This window comes from Ambystoma mexicanum, unplaced genomic scaffold (genome assembly GCF_040938575.1).
Source record: "Ambystoma mexicanum isolate Mex_15411 unplaced genomic scaffold, UKY_AmexF1_1 Mex_scaf106, whole genome shotgun sequence".
Classification (NCBI taxonomy): Eukaryota; Metazoa; Chordata; class Amphibia; order Caudata; family Ambystomatidae; genus Ambystoma; species Ambystoma mexicanum.
Window position 1 is genome coordinate 518,975 of NW_027182332.1, and position 14,073 is coordinate 533,047.

Below are 14,073 nucleotides of genomic sequence, written 5' to 3' on the forward strand. Positions count from 1 at the left end.
ATGCTTAAAAGTACAAAACTCACTAGGCCCAGAGCCTACGGCCACACCACACTGAATGCGCCTGATCTCGTCTGATCTCGGAAGCTAAGCAGTGTCGGGCCTAGTTAGTACCTGGATGGGAGACCGCCTGGGAATACCAGGTGCTGTAGGCTTTTTTGTGCTCCAAGTTCAGGAAGTGAGCCATTTCTCAATTGCCTTTCAAAACTGCAAGGTCTAGCCTACTAGATGCTTAAAAGTACAAAACTCACTAGGCCCAGAGCCTACGGCCACACCACACTGAATGCGCCCGATCTCGTCTGATCTCGGAAGCTAAGCAGTGTCGGGCCTAGTTAGTACCTGGATGGGAGACCGCCTGGGAATACCAGGTGCTGTAGGCTTTTTTGTGCTCCAAGTTCAGGAAGTGAGCCATTTCTCAATTGCCTTTCAAAACTGCAAGGTCTAGCCGACTAGATGCTTAAAAGTACAAAACTCACTAGGACCAGAGCCTACGGCCACACCACACTGAATGCGCCCGATCTCGTCTGATCTCGGAAGCTAAGCAGTGTCGGGCCTAGTTAGTACCTGGATGGGAGACCGCCTGGGAATACCAGGTGCTGTAGGCTTTTTTGTGCTCCAAGTTCAGGAAGTGAGCCATTTCTCAATTGCCTTTCAAAACTGCAAGGTCTAGCCGACTAGATGCTTAAAAGTACAAAACTCACTAGGCCCAGAGCCTACGGCCACACCACACTGAATGCGCCCGATCTCGTCTGATCTCGGAAGCTAAGCAGTGTCGGGCCTAGTTAGTACCTGGATGGGAGACCGCCTGGGAATACCAGGTGCTGTAGGCTATTTTGTGCTCCATGATTAGTAATTGCACAACTTCTCAATTACTTTTCAAATTTGGTATGTTTCCAAAATAATTTTATCCCGTTTTATAGCGGAAATGTTGGACAACATTATGAGGGCTGGAGCTACCTATTTACATATAATTAGCATACAGGTAGTGTGTTCATGGGTAATAAATCGACTTTCACATGTAATGCAGTACAGAGAATATTGAGTCCTTCAAGAGGCATGAAAGAAAGCCGTTATTGTGTTGATTGTTCTCTCCACCTCCCTGCAACAGAAACAGGATGGATGGATTAAAGTTATCCTACCAGACATAGGAGTCCTGAATGGGCCCACCAGTCTTATATATCTCGCCTGATCGAGCCTGATCGAGCGCTGATCGAGCGATGAGCGTGGTATCATGTTGCAAGTGGCTGCATGGCTTAGCTTACTAAATGCAAATGCATAAGAGTAATATTCTTAGCATTTCTAGAGCCTACGGCCACACCACACTGAATGCGCCCGATCTCGTCTGATCTCGGAAGCTAAGCAGTGTCGGGCCTAGTTAGTACCTGGATGGGAGACCGCCTGGGAATACCAGGTGCTGTAGGCTTTTTTGTGCTCCAAGTTCAGGAAGTGAGCCATTTCTCAATTGCCTTTCAAAACTGCAAGGTCTAGCCGACTAGATGCTTAAAAGTACAAAACTCACTAGGCCCAGAGCCTACGGCCACACCACACTGAATGCGCCTGATCTCGTCTGATCTCGGAAGCTAAGCAGTGTCGGGCCTAGTTAGTACCTGGATGGGAGACCGCCTGGGAATACCAGGTGCTGTAGGCTTTTTTGTGCTCCAAGTTCAGGAAGTGAGCCATTTCTCAATTGCCTTTCAAAACTGCAAGGTCTAGCCGACTATATGCTTAAAAGTACAAAACTCACTAGGCCCAGAGCCTACGGCCACACCACACTGAATGCGCCCGATCTCGTCTGATCTCGGAAGCTAAGCAGTGTCGGGCCTAGTTAGTACCTGGATGGGAGACCGCCTGGGAATACCAGGTGCTGTAGGCTTTTTTGTGCTCCAAGTTCAGGAAGTGAGCCATTTCTCAATTGCCTTTCAAAACTGCAAGGTCTAGCCGACTAGATGCTTAAAAGTACAAAACTCACTAGGCCCAGAGCCTACGGCCACACCACACTGAATGCGCCCGATCTCGTCTGATCTCGGAAGCTAAGCAGTGTCGGGCCTAGTTAGTACCTGGATGGGAGACCGCCTGGGAATACCAGGTGCTGTAGGCTTTTTTGTGCTCCAAGTTCAGGAAGTGAGCCATTTCTCAATTGCCTTTCAAAACTGCAAGGTCTAGCCGACTAGATGCTTAAAAGTACAAAACTCACTAGGACCAGAGCCTACGGCCACACCACACTGAATGCGCCCGATCTCGTCTGATCTCGGAAGCTAAGCAGTGTCGGGCCTAGTTAGTACCTGGATGGGAGACCGCCTGGGAATACCAGGTGCTGTAGGCTTTTTTGTGCTCCAAGTTCAGGAAGTGAGCCATTTCTCAATTGCCTTTCAAAACTGCAAGGTCTAGCCGACTAGATGCTTAAAAGTACAAAACTCACTAGGCCCAGAGCCTACGGCCACACCACACTGAATGCGCCCGATCTCGTCTGATCTCGGAAGCTAAGCAGTGTCGGGCCTAGTTAGTACCTGGATGGGAGACCGCCTGGGAATACCAGGTGCTGTAGGCTATTTTGTGCTCCATGATTAGTAATTGCACAACTTCTCAATTACTTTTCAAATTTGGTATGTTTCCAAAATAATTGTATCCCGTTTTATAGCGGAAATGTTGGACAACATTATGAGGGCTGGAGCTACCTATTTACATATAATTAGCATACAGGTAGTGTGTTCATGGGTAATAAATCGACTTTCACATGTAATGCAGTACAGAGAATATTGAGTCCTTCAAGAGGCATGAAAGAAAGCCGTTATTGTGTTGATTGTTCTCTCCACCTCCCTGCAACAGAAACAGGATGGATGGATTAAAGTTATCCTACCAGACATAGGAGTCCTGAATGGGCCCACCAGTCTTATATATCTCGCCTGATCGAGCCTGATCGAGCGATGAGCGTGGTATCATGTTGCAAGTGGCTGCATGGCTTAGCTTACTAAATGCAAATGCATAAGAGTAATATTCTTAGCATTTCTAGAGCCTACGGCCACACCACACTGAATGCGCCCGATCTCGTCTGATCTCGGAAGCTAAGCAGTGTCGGGCCTAGTTAGTACCTGGATGGGAGACCGCCTGGGAATACCAGGTGCTGTAGGCTTTTTTTTTGCTCCAAGTTCAGGAAGTGAGCCATTTCTCAATTGCCTTTCAAAACTGCAAGGTCTAGCCGACTAGATGCTTAAAAGTACAAAACTCACTAGGCCCAGAGCCTACGGCCACACCACACTGAATGCGCCTGATCTCGTCTGATCTCGGAAGCTAAGCAGTGTCGGGCCTAGTTAGTACCTGGATGGGAGACCGCATGGGAATACCAGGTGCTGTAGGCTTTTTTGTGCTCCAAGTTCAGGAAGTGAGCCATTTCTCAATTGCCTTTCAAAACTGCAAGGTCTAGCCGACTAGATGCTTAAAAGTACAAAACTCACTAGGCCCAGAGCCTACGGCCACACCACACTGAATGCGCCCGATCTCGTCTGATCTCGGAAGCTAAGCAGTGTCGGGCCTAGTTAGTACCTGGATGGGAGACCGCCTGGGAATACCAGGTGCTGTAGGCTTTTTTGTGCTCCAAGTTCAGGAAGTGAGCCATTTCTCAATTGCCTTTCAAAACTGCAAGGTCTAGCCGACTAGATGCTTAAAAGTACAAAACTCACTAGGCCCAGAGCCTACGGCCACACCACACTGAATGCGCCCGATCTCGTCTGATCTCGGAAGCTAAGCAGTGTCGGGCCTAGTTAGTACCTGGATGGGAGACCGCCTGGGAATACCAGGTGCTGTAGGCTATTTCGTGCTCCATGATTAGTAATTGCGCAACTTCTCAATTACTTTTCAAATTTGGTATGTTTCCAAAATAATTGTATCCCGTTTTATAGCGGAAATGTTGGACAGCATTATGAGGGCTGGAGCTACCTATTTACATATAATTAGCATACAGGTAGTGTGTTCATGGGTAATAAATCGACTTTCACATGTAATGCAGTACAGAGAATATTGAGTCCTTCAAGAGGCATGAAAGAAAGCCGTTATTGTGTTGATTGTTCTCTCCACCTCCCTGCAACAGAAACAGGATGGATGGATTAAAGTTATCCTACCAGACATAGGAGTCCTGAATGGGCCCACCAGTCTTATATATCTCGCCTGATCGAGCCTGATCGAGCGCTGATCGAGCGATGAGCGTGGTATCATGTTGCAAGTGGCTGCATGGCTTAGCTTACTAAATGCAAATGCATAAGAGTAATATTCTTAGCATTTCTAGAGCCTACGGCCACACCACACTGAATGCGCCCGATCTCGTCTGATCTCGGAAGCTAAGCAGTGTCGGGCCTAGTTAGTACCTGGATGGGAGACCGCCTGGGAATACCAGGTGCTGTAGGCTTTTTTGTGCTCCAAGTTCAGGAAGTGAGCCATTTCTCAATTGCCTTTCAAAACTGCAAGGTCTAGCCGACTAGATGCTTAAAAGTACAAAACTCACTAGGCCCAGAGCCTACGGCCACACCACACTGAATGCGCCCGATCTCGTCTGATCTCGGAAGCTAAGCAGTGTCGGGCCTAGTTAGTACCTGGATGGGAGACCGCCTGGGAATACCAGGTGCTGTAGGCTTTTTTGTGCTCCAAGTTCAGGAAGTGAGCCATTTCTCAATTGCCTTTCAAAACTGCAAGGTCTAGCCGACTAGATGCTTAAAAGTACAAAACTCACTAGGACCAGAGCCTACGGCCACACCACACTGAATGCGCCCGATCTCGTCTGATCTCGGAAGCTAAGCAGTGTCGGGCCTAGTTAGTACCTGGATGGGAGACCGCCTGGGAATACCAGGTGCTGTAGGCTTTTTTGTGCTCCAAGTTCAGGAAGTGAGCCATTTCTCAATTGCCTTTCAAAACTGCAAGGTCTAGCCGACTAGATGCTTAAAAGTACAAAACTCACTAGGCCCAGAGCCTACGGCCACACCACACTGAATGCGCCCGATCTCGTCTGATCTCGGAAGCTAAGCAGTGTCGGGCCTAGTTAGTACCTGGATGGGAGACCGCCTGGGAATACCAGGTGCTGTAGGCTATTTTGTGCTCCATGATTAGTAATTGCACAACTTCTCAATTACTTTTCAAATTTGGTATGTTTCCAAAATAATTTTATCCCGTTTTATAGCGGAAATGTTGGACAACATTATGAGGGCTGGAGCTACCTATTTACATATAATTAGCATACAGGTAGTGTGTTCATGGGTAATAAATCGACTTTCACATGTAATGCAGTACAGAGAATATTGAGTCCTTCAAGAGGCATGAAAGAAAGCCGTTATTGTGTTGATTGTTCTCTCCACCTCCCTGCAACAGAAACAGGATGGATGGATTAAAGTTATCCTACCAGACATAGGAGTCCTGAATGGGCCCACCAGTCTTATATATCTCGCCTGATCGAGCCTGATCGAGCGATGAGCGTGGTATCATGTTGCAAGTGGCTGCATGGCTTAGCTTACTAAATGCAAATGCATAAGAGTAATATTCTTAGCATTTCTAGAGCCTACGGCCACACCACACTGAATGCGCCCGATCTCGTCTGATCTCGGAAGCTAAGCAGTGTCGGGCCTAGTTAGTACCTGGATGGGAGACCGCCTGGGAATACCAGGTGCTGTAGGCTTTTTTGTGCTCCAAGTTCAGGAAGTGAGCCATTTCTCAATTGCCTTTCAAAACTGCAAGGTCTAGCCTACTAGATGCTTAAAAGTACAAAACTCACTAGGCCCAGAGCCTACGGCCACACCACACTGAATGCGCCCGATCTCGTCTGATCTCGGAAGCTAAGCAGTGTCGGGCCTAGTTAGTACCTGGATGGGAGACCGCCTGGGAATACCAGGTGCTGTAGGCTTTTTTGTGCTCCAAGTTCAGGAAGTGAGCCATTTCTCAATTGCCTTTCAAAACTGCAAGGTCTAGCCGACTAGATGCTTAAAAGTACAAAACTCACTAGGACCAGAGCCTACGGCCACACCACACTGAATGCGCCCGATCTCGTCTGATCTCGGAAGCTAAGCAGTGTCGGGCCTAGTTAGTACCTGGATGGGAGACCGCCTGGGAATACCAGGTGCTGTAGGCTTTTTTGTGCTCCAAGTTCAGGAAGTGAGCCATTTCTCAATTGCCTTTCAAAACTGCAAGGTCTAGCCGACTAGATGCTTAAAAGTACAAAACTCACTAGGCCCAGAGCCTACGGCCACACCACACTGAATGCGCCCGATCTCGTCTGATCTCGGAAGCTAAGCAGTGTCGGGCCTAGTTAGTACCTGGATGGGAGACCGCCTGGGAATACCAGGTGCTGTAGGCTATTTTGTGCTCCATGATTAGTAATTGCACAACTTCTCAATTACTTTTCAAATTTGGTATGTTTCCAAAATAATTTTATCCCGTTTTATAGCGGAAATGTTGGACAACATTATGAGGGCTGGAGCTACCTATTTACATATAATTAGCATACAGGTAGTGTGTTCATGGGTAATAAATCGACTTTCACATGTAATGCAGTACAGAGAATATTGAGTCCTTCAAGAGGCATGAAAGAAAGCCGTTATTGTGTTGATTGTTCTCTCCACCTCCCTGCAACAGAAACAGGATGGATGGATTAAAGTTATCCTACCAGACATAGGAGTCCTGAATGGGCCCACCAGTCTTATATATCTCGCCTGATCGAGCCTGATCGAGCGCTGATCGAGCGATGAGCGTGGTATCATGTTGCAAGTGGCTGCATGGCTTAGCTTACTAAATGCAAATGCATAAGAGTAATATTCTTAGCATTTCTAGAGCCTACGGCCACACCACACTGAATGCGCCCGATCTCGTCTGATCTCGGAAGCTAAGCAGTGTCGGGCCTAGTTAGTACCTGGATGGGAGACCGCCTGGGAATACCAGGTGCTGTAGGCTTTTTTGTGCTCCAAGTTCAGGAAGTGAGCCATTTCTCAATTGCCTTTCAAAACTGCAAGGTCTAGCCGACTAGATGCTTAAAAGTACAAAACTCACTAGGCCCAGAGCCTACGGCCACACCACACTGAATGCGCCTGATCTCGTCTGATCTCGGAAGCTAAGCAGTGTCGGGCCTAGTTAGTACCTGGATGGGAGACCGCCTGGGAATACCAGGTGCTGTAGGCTTTTTTGTGCTCCAAGTTCAGGAAGTGAGCCATTTCTCAATTGCCTTTCAAAACTGCAAGGTCTAGCCGACTATATGCTTAAAAGTACAAAACTCACTAGGCCCAGAGCCTACGGCCACACCACACTGAATGCGCCCGATCTCGTCTGATCTCGGAAGCTAAGCAGTGTCGGGCCTAGTTAGTACCTGGATGGGAGACCGCCTGGGAATACCAGGTGCTGTAGGCTTTTTTGTGCTCCAAGTTCAGGAAGTGAGCCATTTCTCAATTGCCTTTCAAAACTGCAAGGTCTAGCCGACTAGATGCTTAAAAGTACAAAACTCACTAGGCCCAGAGCCTACGGCCACACCACACTGAATGCGCCCGATCTCGTCTGATCTCGGAAGCTAAGCAGTGTCGGGCCTAGTTAGTACCTGGATGGGAGACCGCCTGGGAATACCAGGTGCTGTAGGCTTTTTTGTGCTCCAAGTTCAGGAAGTGAGCCATTTCTCAATTGCCTTTCAAAACTGCAAGGTCTAGCCGACTAGATGCTTAAAAGTACAAAACTCACTAGGACCAGAGCCTACGGCCACACCACACTGAATGCGCCCGATCTCGTCTGATCTCGGAAGCTAAGCAGTGTCGGGCCTAGTTAGTACCTGGATGGGAGACCGCCTGGGAATACCAGGTGCTGTAGGCTTTTTTGTGCTCCAAGTTCAGGAAGTGAGCCATTTCTCAATTGCCTTTCAAAACTGCAAGGTCTAGCCGACTAGATGCTTAAAAGTACAAAACTCACTAGGCCCAGAGCCTACGGCCACACCACACTGAATGCGCCCGATCTCGTCTGATCTCGGAAGCTAAGCAGTGTCGGGCCTAGTTAGTACCTGGATGGGAGACCGCCTGGGAATACCAGGTGCTGTAGGCTATTTTGTGCTCCATGATTAGTAATTGCACAACTTCTCAATTACTTTTCAAATTTGGTATGTTTCCAAAATAATTGTATCCCGTTTTATAGCGGAAATGTTGGACAACATTATGAGGGCTGGAGCTACCTATTTACATATAATTAGCATACAGGTAGTGTGTTCATGGGTAATAAATCGACTTTCACATGTAATGCAGTACAGAGAATATTGAGTCCTTCAAGAGGCATGAAAGAAAGCCGTTATTGTGTTGATTGTTCTCTCCACCTCCCTGCAACAGAAACAGGATGGATGGATTAAAGTTATCCTACCAGACATAGGAGTCCTGAATGGGCCCACCAGTCTTATATATCTCGCCTGATCGAGCCTGATCGAGCGATGAGCGTGGTATCATGTTGCAAGTGGCTGCATGGCTTAGCTTACTAAATGCAAATGCATAAGAGTAATATTCTTAGCATTTCTAGAGCCTACGGCCACACCACACTGAATGCGCCCGATCTCGTCTGATCTCGGAAGCTAAGCAGTGTCGGGCCTAGTTAGTACCTGGATGGGAGACCGCCTGGGAATACCAGGTGCTGTAGGCTTTTTTTTTGCTCCAAGTTCAGGAAGTGAGCCATTTCTCAATTGCCTTTCAAAACTGCAAGGTCTAGCCGACTAGATGCTTAAAAGTACAAAACTCACTAGGCCCAGAGCCTACGGCCACACCACACTGAATGCGCCTGATCTCGTCTGATCTCGGAAGCTAAGCAGTGTCGGGCCTAGTTAGTACCTGGATGGGAGACCGCATGGGAATACCAGGTGCTGTAGGCTTTTTTGTGCTCCAAGTTCAGGAAGTGAGCCATTTCTCAATTGCCTTTCAAAACTGCAAGGTCTAGCCGACTAGATGCTTAAAAGTACAAAACTCACTAGGCCCAGAGCCTACGGCCACACCACACTGAATGCGCCCGATCTCGTCTGATCTCGGAAGCTAAGCAGTGTCGGGCCTAGTTAGTACCTGGATGGGAGACCGCCTGGGAATACCAGGTGCTGTAGGCTTTTTTGTGCTCCAAGTTCAGGAAGTGAGCCATTTCTCAATTGCCTTTCAAAACTGCAAGGTCTAGCCGACTAGATGCTTAAAAGTACAAAACTCACTAGGCCCAGAGCCTACGGCCACACCACACTGAATGCGCCCGATCTCGTCTGATCTCGGAAGCTAAGCAGTGTCGGGCCTAGTTAGTACCTGGATGGGAGACCGCCTGGGAATACCAGGTGCTGTAGGCTATTTCGTGCTCCATGATTAGTAATTGCGCAACTTCTCAATTACTTTTCAAATTTGGTATGTTTCCAAAATAATTGTATCCCGTTTTATAGCGGAAATGTTGGACAGCATTATGAGGGCTGGAGCTACCTATTTACATATAATTAGCATACAGGTAGTGTGTTCATGGGTAATAAATCGACTTTCACATGTAATGCAGTACAGAGAATATTGAGTCCTTCAAGAGGCATGAAAGAAAGCCGTTATTGTGTTGATTGTTCTCTCCACCTCCCTGCAACAGAAACAGGATGGATGGATTAAAGTTATCCTACCAGACATAGGAGTCCTGAATGGGCCCACCAGTCTTATATATCTCGCCTGATCGAGCCTGATCGAGCGCTGATCGAGCGATGAGCGTGGTATCATGTTGCAAGTGGCTGCATGGCTTAGCTTACTAAATGCAAATGCATAAGAGTAATATTCTTAGCATTTCTAGAGCCTACGGCCACACCACACTGAATGCGCCCGATCTCGTCTGATCTCGGAAGCTAAGCAGTGTCGGGCCTAGTTAGTACCTGGATGGGAGACCGCCTGGGAATACCAGGTGCTGTAGGCTTTTTTGTGCTCCAAGTTCAGGAAGTGAGCCATTTCTCAATTGCCTTTCAAAACTGCAAGGTCTAGCCGACTAGATGCTTAAAAGTACAAAACTCACTAGGCCCAGAGCCTACGGCCACACCACACTGAATGCGCCCGATCTCGTCTGATCTCGGAAGCTAAGCAGTGTCGGGCCTAGTTAGTACCTGGATGGGAGACCGCCTGGGAATACCAGGTGCTGTAGGCTTTTTTGTGCTCCAAGTTCAGGAAGTGAGCCATTTCTCAATTGCCTTTCAAAACTGCAAGGTCTAGCCGACTAGATGCTTAAAAGTACAAAACTCACTAGGACCAGAGCCTACGGCCACACCACACTGAATGCGCCCGATCTCGTCTGATCTCGGAAGCTAAGCAGTGTCGGGCCTAGTTAGTACCTGGATGGGAGACCGCCTGGGAATACCAGGTGCTGTAGGCTTTTTTGTGCTCCAAGTTCAGGAAGTGAGCCATTTCTCAATTGCCTTTCAAAACTGCAAGGTCTAGCCGACTAGATGCTTAAAAGTACAAAACTCACTAGGCCCAGAGCCTACGGCCACACCACACTGAATGCGCCCGATCTCGTCTGATCTCGGAAGCTAAGCAGTGTCGGGCCTAGTTAGTACCTGGATGGGAGACCGCCTGGGAATACCAGGTGCTGTAGGCTATTTTGTGCTCCATGATTAGTAATTGCACAACTTCTCAATTACTTTTCAAATTTGGTATGTTTCCAAAATAATTTTATCCCGTTTTATAGCGGAAATGTTGGACAACATTATGAGGGCTGGAGCTACCTATTTACATATAATTAGCATACAGGTAGTGTGTTCATGGGTAATAAATCGACTTTCACATGTAATGCAGTACAGAGAATATTGAGTCCTTCAAGAGGCATGAAAGAAAGCCGTTATTGTGTTGATTGTTCTCTCCACCTCCCTGCAACAGAAACAGGATGGATGGATTAAAGTTATCCTACCAGACATAGGAGTCCTGAATGGGCCCACCAGTCTTATATATCTCGCCTGATCGAGCCTGATCGAGCGCTGATCGAGCGATGAGCGTGGTATCATGTTGCAAGTGGCTGCATGGCTTAGCTTACTAAATGCAAATGCATAAGAGTAATATTCTTAGCATTTCTAGAGCCTACGGCCACACCACACTGAATGCGCCCGATCTCGTCTGATCTCGGAAGCTAAGCAGTGTCGGGCCTAGTTAGTACCTGGATGGGAGACCGCCTGGGAATACCAGGTGCTGTAGGCTTTTTTGTGCTCCAAGTTCAGGAAGTGAGCCATTTCTCAATTGCCTTTCAAAACTGCAAGGTCTAGCCGACTAGATGCTTAAAAGTACAAAACTCACTAGGCCCAGAGCCTACTGTTAGGGAGAATTCTCTGTTTAGGCTGAATTTCCCTACCTAGTGAGTCCCCCAGCAGCTTTGCTGGATTTCTGGAGTTTATTTTTTTTCTCCTGCCAAGAGTGAGACTCTTTTACCCTCACTCTTGGACATGTTGAACTGTGTTATCTTGGTTAAACCTTGTGTTGAATGGGCTATGGGGTCTTTTACTCCATAGGGCCTCATGTATTTTTGTGATGTGGGTTACACAGCACCCTCTGTGCCGTGACCCAGGAGTGTCCTAGGGACTCCCCAACATAGACTCCATACCCTGGGACTGACTACTGTCTCCCAGGGCATGTAAAGTCACCAAAGACTTTGCTAGTCTTGAATCCTGAACAGAACCAGTACAAACCATCATATTGTGGACGTACTGGCTGGGGCAATTCGATTGCCCCAGGGTCTGTTAGTCGAGGGGGCACGTCTCCGTCCCCCCTGATCGAGTTTTGGCTGGTGGCAGTGGAAACTACTTTTTATATTCGACCGCGAATATTTCCCTATGGGATTTCCCATTGTTTTAGGCTAACACATTTAATTATTTATTTACGGTAGCCTTAAACATCCCGCCGGTTTATATATTTCTTTTTATAACTCCGGTTGGGACTTTTTGCCAAAACTTGATTCTAAAATGGCGTTGGTGTTCGCCTCTGTAACTCTGACCCAAAGTGGAGCCCTTTGTTCCACTTTTGGCGGGCTTCTCCACAGAAGCCCTCCAAAGTGGTGCCACTCTGTCTGGGGTACTTAGGAGGGGTGGAGGGGGATTTAGGCACCCTGGACTGAGTTACCTTGGTAACTCAAGTCGCACTCCGTCCTGATTGGCCCAAGTGGTGAGCCGCCCGGCTCACCACGTAGCATGTTTGAGTGACAGCTAGGCTGGGTGAATGGGGGCTTGCTGCATAAAAGCAGGGCTTTGGGGACTGGGACTTCAGAAGTCGCCACAGGACCAAGAATCCGACGAGGGAAGAGCTGAGCCGACCTGCTTCGACGACACCACCCGGTGGAGCCCTGCTGAACCGTCTCACCACTTTTTCCCGACGACCGAGGAGAACTCTTAACGGAGTGGCTCCTTCCCTTAACTGGTGGGGACAACCAGTTTTCGCCTTCTTTCCGTTCTTTGAGGTATCTCGTGGCCGCCTTGCCTGTGCCAAGCACCCCGGCAACCGGAATACCACACTTTACCCCCCTACCGCGAAAGTCGGTACCAACCCTTTAACCGGAGGACTCCGCGGCTGGTTTCTTCCCGGGCAGTGCAACGACCCTCCTCTTCTGCTCTTCAGCGAGAACTTCTTCTCCCCTGACCGACGTCGAGCCCTGCTGCCACTGCCTGGAACAACTGCCACCGCTGGAGGATCCTTTCCGCTTAAGGTACTGTGTTCCGCCTGGCTTCCCTTGCCACCGACTGTACGGGGTAGATTTAGTCCCCGGCTTTCGAACCTGGGAGTGCCTGGGACACTTTGGCTAAACTTTCTGAGCCACTCTAAAACTCTTTTTGACTCTTTGCAAGACTTGAATCTCTAACTAACAGTGTGATCTTGGGCACCTTTTCGCTCCGGCTACTCTAAGAGTGGGCCCTGCCTAGTGACTTTTGCTCACCTGTGACTTTGTGCTTCTTTAAGCCTATTGCAAGTGTTCTGGACCTTAGAGTGGTGTGTTTAACCTATTTCTGCTTTTTCTCTCCCTTTCTTGGAAACTACTAGAGTGTCATCTAACGTTAAGCACTCACCTCTGTTTTAATTAAGTGGTGTTAACCTAGAGTTGTCTAGATAGGAGAAAGGATTGAATTTACTTTCATTATAACTGTGTTGAAGTGTTTTTACCATATTCGTTGCTAGAGTGTTTTTACTTATGTGTGTTTTTAAATAAATAACAATATTCTTTTGAAACCAAGCTCTGGTCAGTGTTTGCTTGTGCTATTGTGTTTTGGTACATATTGTGTATACTTTGCATACTGCCTAACTCTTCTTGAGAGAAGTCTGACTGCTCAGCCACAGCTACCAGGTAAATCTGGGTGGTACAGACTGCTACCAAAGGGGTTTACTGCTCTACCTGTAGTCTTAAATCTTTTGCAGTGTTCCCCAAGGGAACTGCACAGGTTTCTGCCTAACACTGGTGTAACTGCACAGGTTTCTGCCTAACACCTACGGCCACACCACACTGAATGCGCCTGATCTCGTCTGATCTCGGAAGCTAAGCAGTGTCGGGCCTAGTTAGTACCTGGATGGGAGACCGCCTGGGAATACCAGGTGCTGTAGGCTTTTTTGTGCTCCAAGTTCAGGAAGTGAGCCATTTCTCAATTGCCTTTCAAAACTGCAAGGTCTAGCCGACTATATGCTTAAAAGTACAAAACTCACTAGGCCCAGAGCCTACGGCCACACCACACTGAATGCGCCCGATCTCGTCTGATCTCGGAAGCTAAGCAGTGTCGGGCCTAGTTAGTACCTGGATGGGAGACCGCCTGGGAATACCAGGTGCTGTAGGCTTTTTTGTGCTCCAAGTTCAGGAAGTGAGCCATTTCTCAATTGCCTTTCAAAACTGCAAGGTCTAGCCGACTAGATGCTTAAAAGTACAAAACTCACTAGGCCCAGAGCCTACGGCCACACCACACTGAATGCGCCCGATCTCGTCTGATCTCGGAAGCTAAGCAGTGTCGGGCCTAGTTAGTACCTGGATGGGAGACCGCCTGGGAATACCAGGTGCTGTAGGCTTTTTTGTGCTCCAAGTTCAGGAAGTGAGCCATTTCTCAATTGCCTTTCAAAACTGCAAGGTCTAGCCGACTAG

At 48.1% G+C, this 14,073-nt stretch overlaps 40 non-coding genes across 40 annotated transcripts; all 40 read left to right on the forward strand.

Moving 5' to 3' along the window:
- The first annotated feature begins 33 nt into the window (after positions 1-33).
- On the forward strand, positions 34-152 carry LOC138552697 (5S ribosomal RNA). The gene has a single exon (XR_011296375.1). It is a non-coding gene; the product is annotated as a 5S ribosomal RNA (ribosomal RNA).
- A 106-nt stretch (positions 153-258) lies between these two features.
- LOC138551886 (5S ribosomal RNA) lies at positions 259-377 on the forward strand. Its single transcript, XR_011295589.1, has one exon. It is a non-coding gene; the product is annotated as a 5S ribosomal RNA (ribosomal RNA).
- Positions 378-483: 106 nt separating this feature from the next.
- Positions 484-602, forward strand: LOC138551887 (5S ribosomal RNA). Its single transcript, XR_011295590.1, has one exon. It is a non-coding gene; the product is annotated as a 5S ribosomal RNA (ribosomal RNA).
- Positions 603-708: 106 nt separating this feature from the next.
- Positions 709-827, forward strand: LOC138551888 (5S ribosomal RNA). Its single transcript, XR_011295591.1, has one exon. It is a non-coding gene; the product is annotated as a 5S ribosomal RNA (ribosomal RNA).
- A 474-nt stretch (positions 828-1,301) lies between these two features.
- On the forward strand, positions 1,302-1,420 carry LOC138551889 (5S ribosomal RNA). Its single transcript, XR_011295592.1, has one exon. It is a non-coding gene; the product is annotated as a 5S ribosomal RNA (ribosomal RNA).
- Positions 1,421-1,526: 106 nt separating this feature from the next.
- LOC138552698 (5S ribosomal RNA) lies at positions 1,527-1,645 on the forward strand. The gene has a single exon (XR_011296376.1). It is a non-coding gene; the product is annotated as a 5S ribosomal RNA (ribosomal RNA).
- Positions 1,646-1,751: 106 nt separating this feature from the next.
- On the forward strand, positions 1,752-1,870 carry LOC138551890 (5S ribosomal RNA). Its single transcript, XR_011295593.1, has one exon. It is a non-coding gene; the product is annotated as a 5S ribosomal RNA (ribosomal RNA).
- Positions 1,871-1,976: 106 nt separating this feature from the next.
- On the forward strand, positions 1,977-2,095 carry LOC138551892 (5S ribosomal RNA). The gene has a single exon (XR_011295595.1). It is a non-coding gene; the product is annotated as a 5S ribosomal RNA (ribosomal RNA).
- Positions 2,096-2,201: 106 nt separating this feature from the next.
- Positions 2,202-2,320, forward strand: LOC138551893 (5S ribosomal RNA). Its single transcript, XR_011295596.1, has one exon. It is a non-coding gene; the product is annotated as a 5S ribosomal RNA (ribosomal RNA).
- Positions 2,321-2,426: 106 nt separating this feature from the next.
- LOC138551894 (5S ribosomal RNA) lies at positions 2,427-2,545 on the forward strand. The gene has a single exon (XR_011295597.1). It is a non-coding gene; the product is annotated as a 5S ribosomal RNA (ribosomal RNA).
- A 463-nt stretch (positions 2,546-3,008) lies between these two features.
- On the forward strand, positions 3,009-3,127 carry LOC138551895 (5S ribosomal RNA). The gene has a single exon (XR_011295598.1). It is a non-coding gene; the product is annotated as a 5S ribosomal RNA (ribosomal RNA).
- Positions 3,128-3,234: 107 nt separating this feature from the next.
- Positions 3,235-3,353, forward strand: LOC138552925 (5S ribosomal RNA). The gene has a single exon (XR_011296603.1). It is a non-coding gene; the product is annotated as a 5S ribosomal RNA (ribosomal RNA).
- Positions 3,354-3,459: 106 nt separating this feature from the next.
- LOC138551896 (5S ribosomal RNA) lies at positions 3,460-3,578 on the forward strand. Its single transcript, XR_011295599.1, has one exon. It is a non-coding gene; the product is annotated as a 5S ribosomal RNA (ribosomal RNA).
- Positions 3,579-3,684: 106 nt separating this feature from the next.
- LOC138551898 (5S ribosomal RNA) lies at positions 3,685-3,803 on the forward strand. Its single transcript, XR_011295600.1, has one exon. It is a non-coding gene; the product is annotated as a 5S ribosomal RNA (ribosomal RNA).
- Positions 3,804-4,277: 474 nt separating this feature from the next.
- Positions 4,278-4,396, forward strand: LOC138551899 (5S ribosomal RNA). The gene has a single exon (XR_011295601.1). It is a non-coding gene; the product is annotated as a 5S ribosomal RNA (ribosomal RNA).
- Positions 4,397-4,502: 106 nt separating this feature from the next.
- Positions 4,503-4,621, forward strand: LOC138551900 (5S ribosomal RNA). Its single transcript, XR_011295602.1, has one exon. It is a non-coding gene; the product is annotated as a 5S ribosomal RNA (ribosomal RNA).
- Positions 4,622-4,727: 106 nt separating this feature from the next.
- Positions 4,728-4,846, forward strand: LOC138551901 (5S ribosomal RNA). Its single transcript, XR_011295603.1, has one exon. It is a non-coding gene; the product is annotated as a 5S ribosomal RNA (ribosomal RNA).
- A 106-nt stretch (positions 4,847-4,952) lies between these two features.
- Positions 4,953-5,071, forward strand: LOC138551902 (5S ribosomal RNA). The gene has a single exon (XR_011295604.1). It is a non-coding gene; the product is annotated as a 5S ribosomal RNA (ribosomal RNA).
- Positions 5,072-5,534: 463 nt separating this feature from the next.
- On the forward strand, positions 5,535-5,653 carry LOC138551904 (5S ribosomal RNA). The gene has a single exon (XR_011295606.1). It is a non-coding gene; the product is annotated as a 5S ribosomal RNA (ribosomal RNA).
- A 106-nt stretch (positions 5,654-5,759) lies between these two features.
- Positions 5,760-5,878, forward strand: LOC138551905 (5S ribosomal RNA). Its single transcript, XR_011295607.1, has one exon. It is a non-coding gene; the product is annotated as a 5S ribosomal RNA (ribosomal RNA).
- A 106-nt stretch (positions 5,879-5,984) lies between these two features.
- On the forward strand, positions 5,985-6,103 carry LOC138551906 (5S ribosomal RNA). The gene has a single exon (XR_011295608.1). It is a non-coding gene; the product is annotated as a 5S ribosomal RNA (ribosomal RNA).
- Positions 6,104-6,209: 106 nt separating this feature from the next.
- LOC138551907 (5S ribosomal RNA) lies at positions 6,210-6,328 on the forward strand. The gene has a single exon (XR_011295609.1). It is a non-coding gene; the product is annotated as a 5S ribosomal RNA (ribosomal RNA).
- Positions 6,329-6,802: 474 nt separating this feature from the next.
- Positions 6,803-6,921, forward strand: LOC138551908 (5S ribosomal RNA). The gene has a single exon (XR_011295610.1). It is a non-coding gene; the product is annotated as a 5S ribosomal RNA (ribosomal RNA).
- A 106-nt stretch (positions 6,922-7,027) lies between these two features.
- Positions 7,028-7,146, forward strand: LOC138552699 (5S ribosomal RNA). The gene has a single exon (XR_011296377.1). It is a non-coding gene; the product is annotated as a 5S ribosomal RNA (ribosomal RNA).
- Positions 7,147-7,252: 106 nt separating this feature from the next.
- On the forward strand, positions 7,253-7,371 carry LOC138551909 (5S ribosomal RNA). Its single transcript, XR_011295611.1, has one exon. It is a non-coding gene; the product is annotated as a 5S ribosomal RNA (ribosomal RNA).
- Positions 7,372-7,477: 106 nt separating this feature from the next.
- On the forward strand, positions 7,478-7,596 carry LOC138551910 (5S ribosomal RNA). The gene has a single exon (XR_011295612.1). It is a non-coding gene; the product is annotated as a 5S ribosomal RNA (ribosomal RNA).
- Positions 7,597-7,702: 106 nt separating this feature from the next.
- Positions 7,703-7,821, forward strand: LOC138551911 (5S ribosomal RNA). Its single transcript, XR_011295613.1, has one exon. It is a non-coding gene; the product is annotated as a 5S ribosomal RNA (ribosomal RNA).
- Positions 7,822-7,927: 106 nt separating this feature from the next.
- On the forward strand, positions 7,928-8,046 carry LOC138551912 (5S ribosomal RNA). The gene has a single exon (XR_011295614.1). It is a non-coding gene; the product is annotated as a 5S ribosomal RNA (ribosomal RNA).
- A 463-nt stretch (positions 8,047-8,509) lies between these two features.
- Positions 8,510-8,628, forward strand: LOC138551913 (5S ribosomal RNA). Its single transcript, XR_011295615.1, has one exon. It is a non-coding gene; the product is annotated as a 5S ribosomal RNA (ribosomal RNA).
- A 107-nt stretch (positions 8,629-8,735) lies between these two features.
- On the forward strand, positions 8,736-8,854 carry LOC138552926 (5S ribosomal RNA). The gene has a single exon (XR_011296604.1). It is a non-coding gene; the product is annotated as a 5S ribosomal RNA (ribosomal RNA).
- Positions 8,855-8,960: 106 nt separating this feature from the next.
- LOC138551915 (5S ribosomal RNA) lies at positions 8,961-9,079 on the forward strand. The gene has a single exon (XR_011295617.1). It is a non-coding gene; the product is annotated as a 5S ribosomal RNA (ribosomal RNA).
- A 106-nt stretch (positions 9,080-9,185) lies between these two features.
- On the forward strand, positions 9,186-9,304 carry LOC138551916 (5S ribosomal RNA). Its single transcript, XR_011295618.1, has one exon. It is a non-coding gene; the product is annotated as a 5S ribosomal RNA (ribosomal RNA).
- Positions 9,305-9,778: 474 nt separating this feature from the next.
- On the forward strand, positions 9,779-9,897 carry LOC138551917 (5S ribosomal RNA). The gene has a single exon (XR_011295619.1). It is a non-coding gene; the product is annotated as a 5S ribosomal RNA (ribosomal RNA).
- Positions 9,898-10,003: 106 nt separating this feature from the next.
- Positions 10,004-10,122, forward strand: LOC138551918 (5S ribosomal RNA). The gene has a single exon (XR_011295620.1). It is a non-coding gene; the product is annotated as a 5S ribosomal RNA (ribosomal RNA).
- Positions 10,123-10,228: 106 nt separating this feature from the next.
- Positions 10,229-10,347, forward strand: LOC138551919 (5S ribosomal RNA). The gene has a single exon (XR_011295621.1). It is a non-coding gene; the product is annotated as a 5S ribosomal RNA (ribosomal RNA).
- A 106-nt stretch (positions 10,348-10,453) lies between these two features.
- Positions 10,454-10,572, forward strand: LOC138551920 (5S ribosomal RNA). The gene has a single exon (XR_011295622.1). It is a non-coding gene; the product is annotated as a 5S ribosomal RNA (ribosomal RNA).
- A 474-nt stretch (positions 10,573-11,046) lies between these two features.
- LOC138551921 (5S ribosomal RNA) lies at positions 11,047-11,165 on the forward strand. The gene has a single exon (XR_011295623.1). It is a non-coding gene; the product is annotated as a 5S ribosomal RNA (ribosomal RNA).
- Positions 11,166-13,431: 2,266 nt separating this feature from the next.
- Positions 13,432-13,550, forward strand: LOC138553098 (5S ribosomal RNA). Its single transcript, XR_011296775.1, has one exon. It is a non-coding gene; the product is annotated as a 5S ribosomal RNA (ribosomal RNA).
- Positions 13,551-13,656: 106 nt separating this feature from the next.
- Positions 13,657-13,775, forward strand: LOC138551922 (5S ribosomal RNA). Its single transcript, XR_011295624.1, has one exon. It is a non-coding gene; the product is annotated as a 5S ribosomal RNA (ribosomal RNA).
- A 106-nt stretch (positions 13,776-13,881) lies between these two features.
- On the forward strand, positions 13,882-14,000 carry LOC138551924 (5S ribosomal RNA). Its single transcript, XR_011295625.1, has one exon. It is a non-coding gene; the product is annotated as a 5S ribosomal RNA (ribosomal RNA).
- The last annotated feature ends 73 nt before the right edge of the window (positions 14,001-14,073 follow it).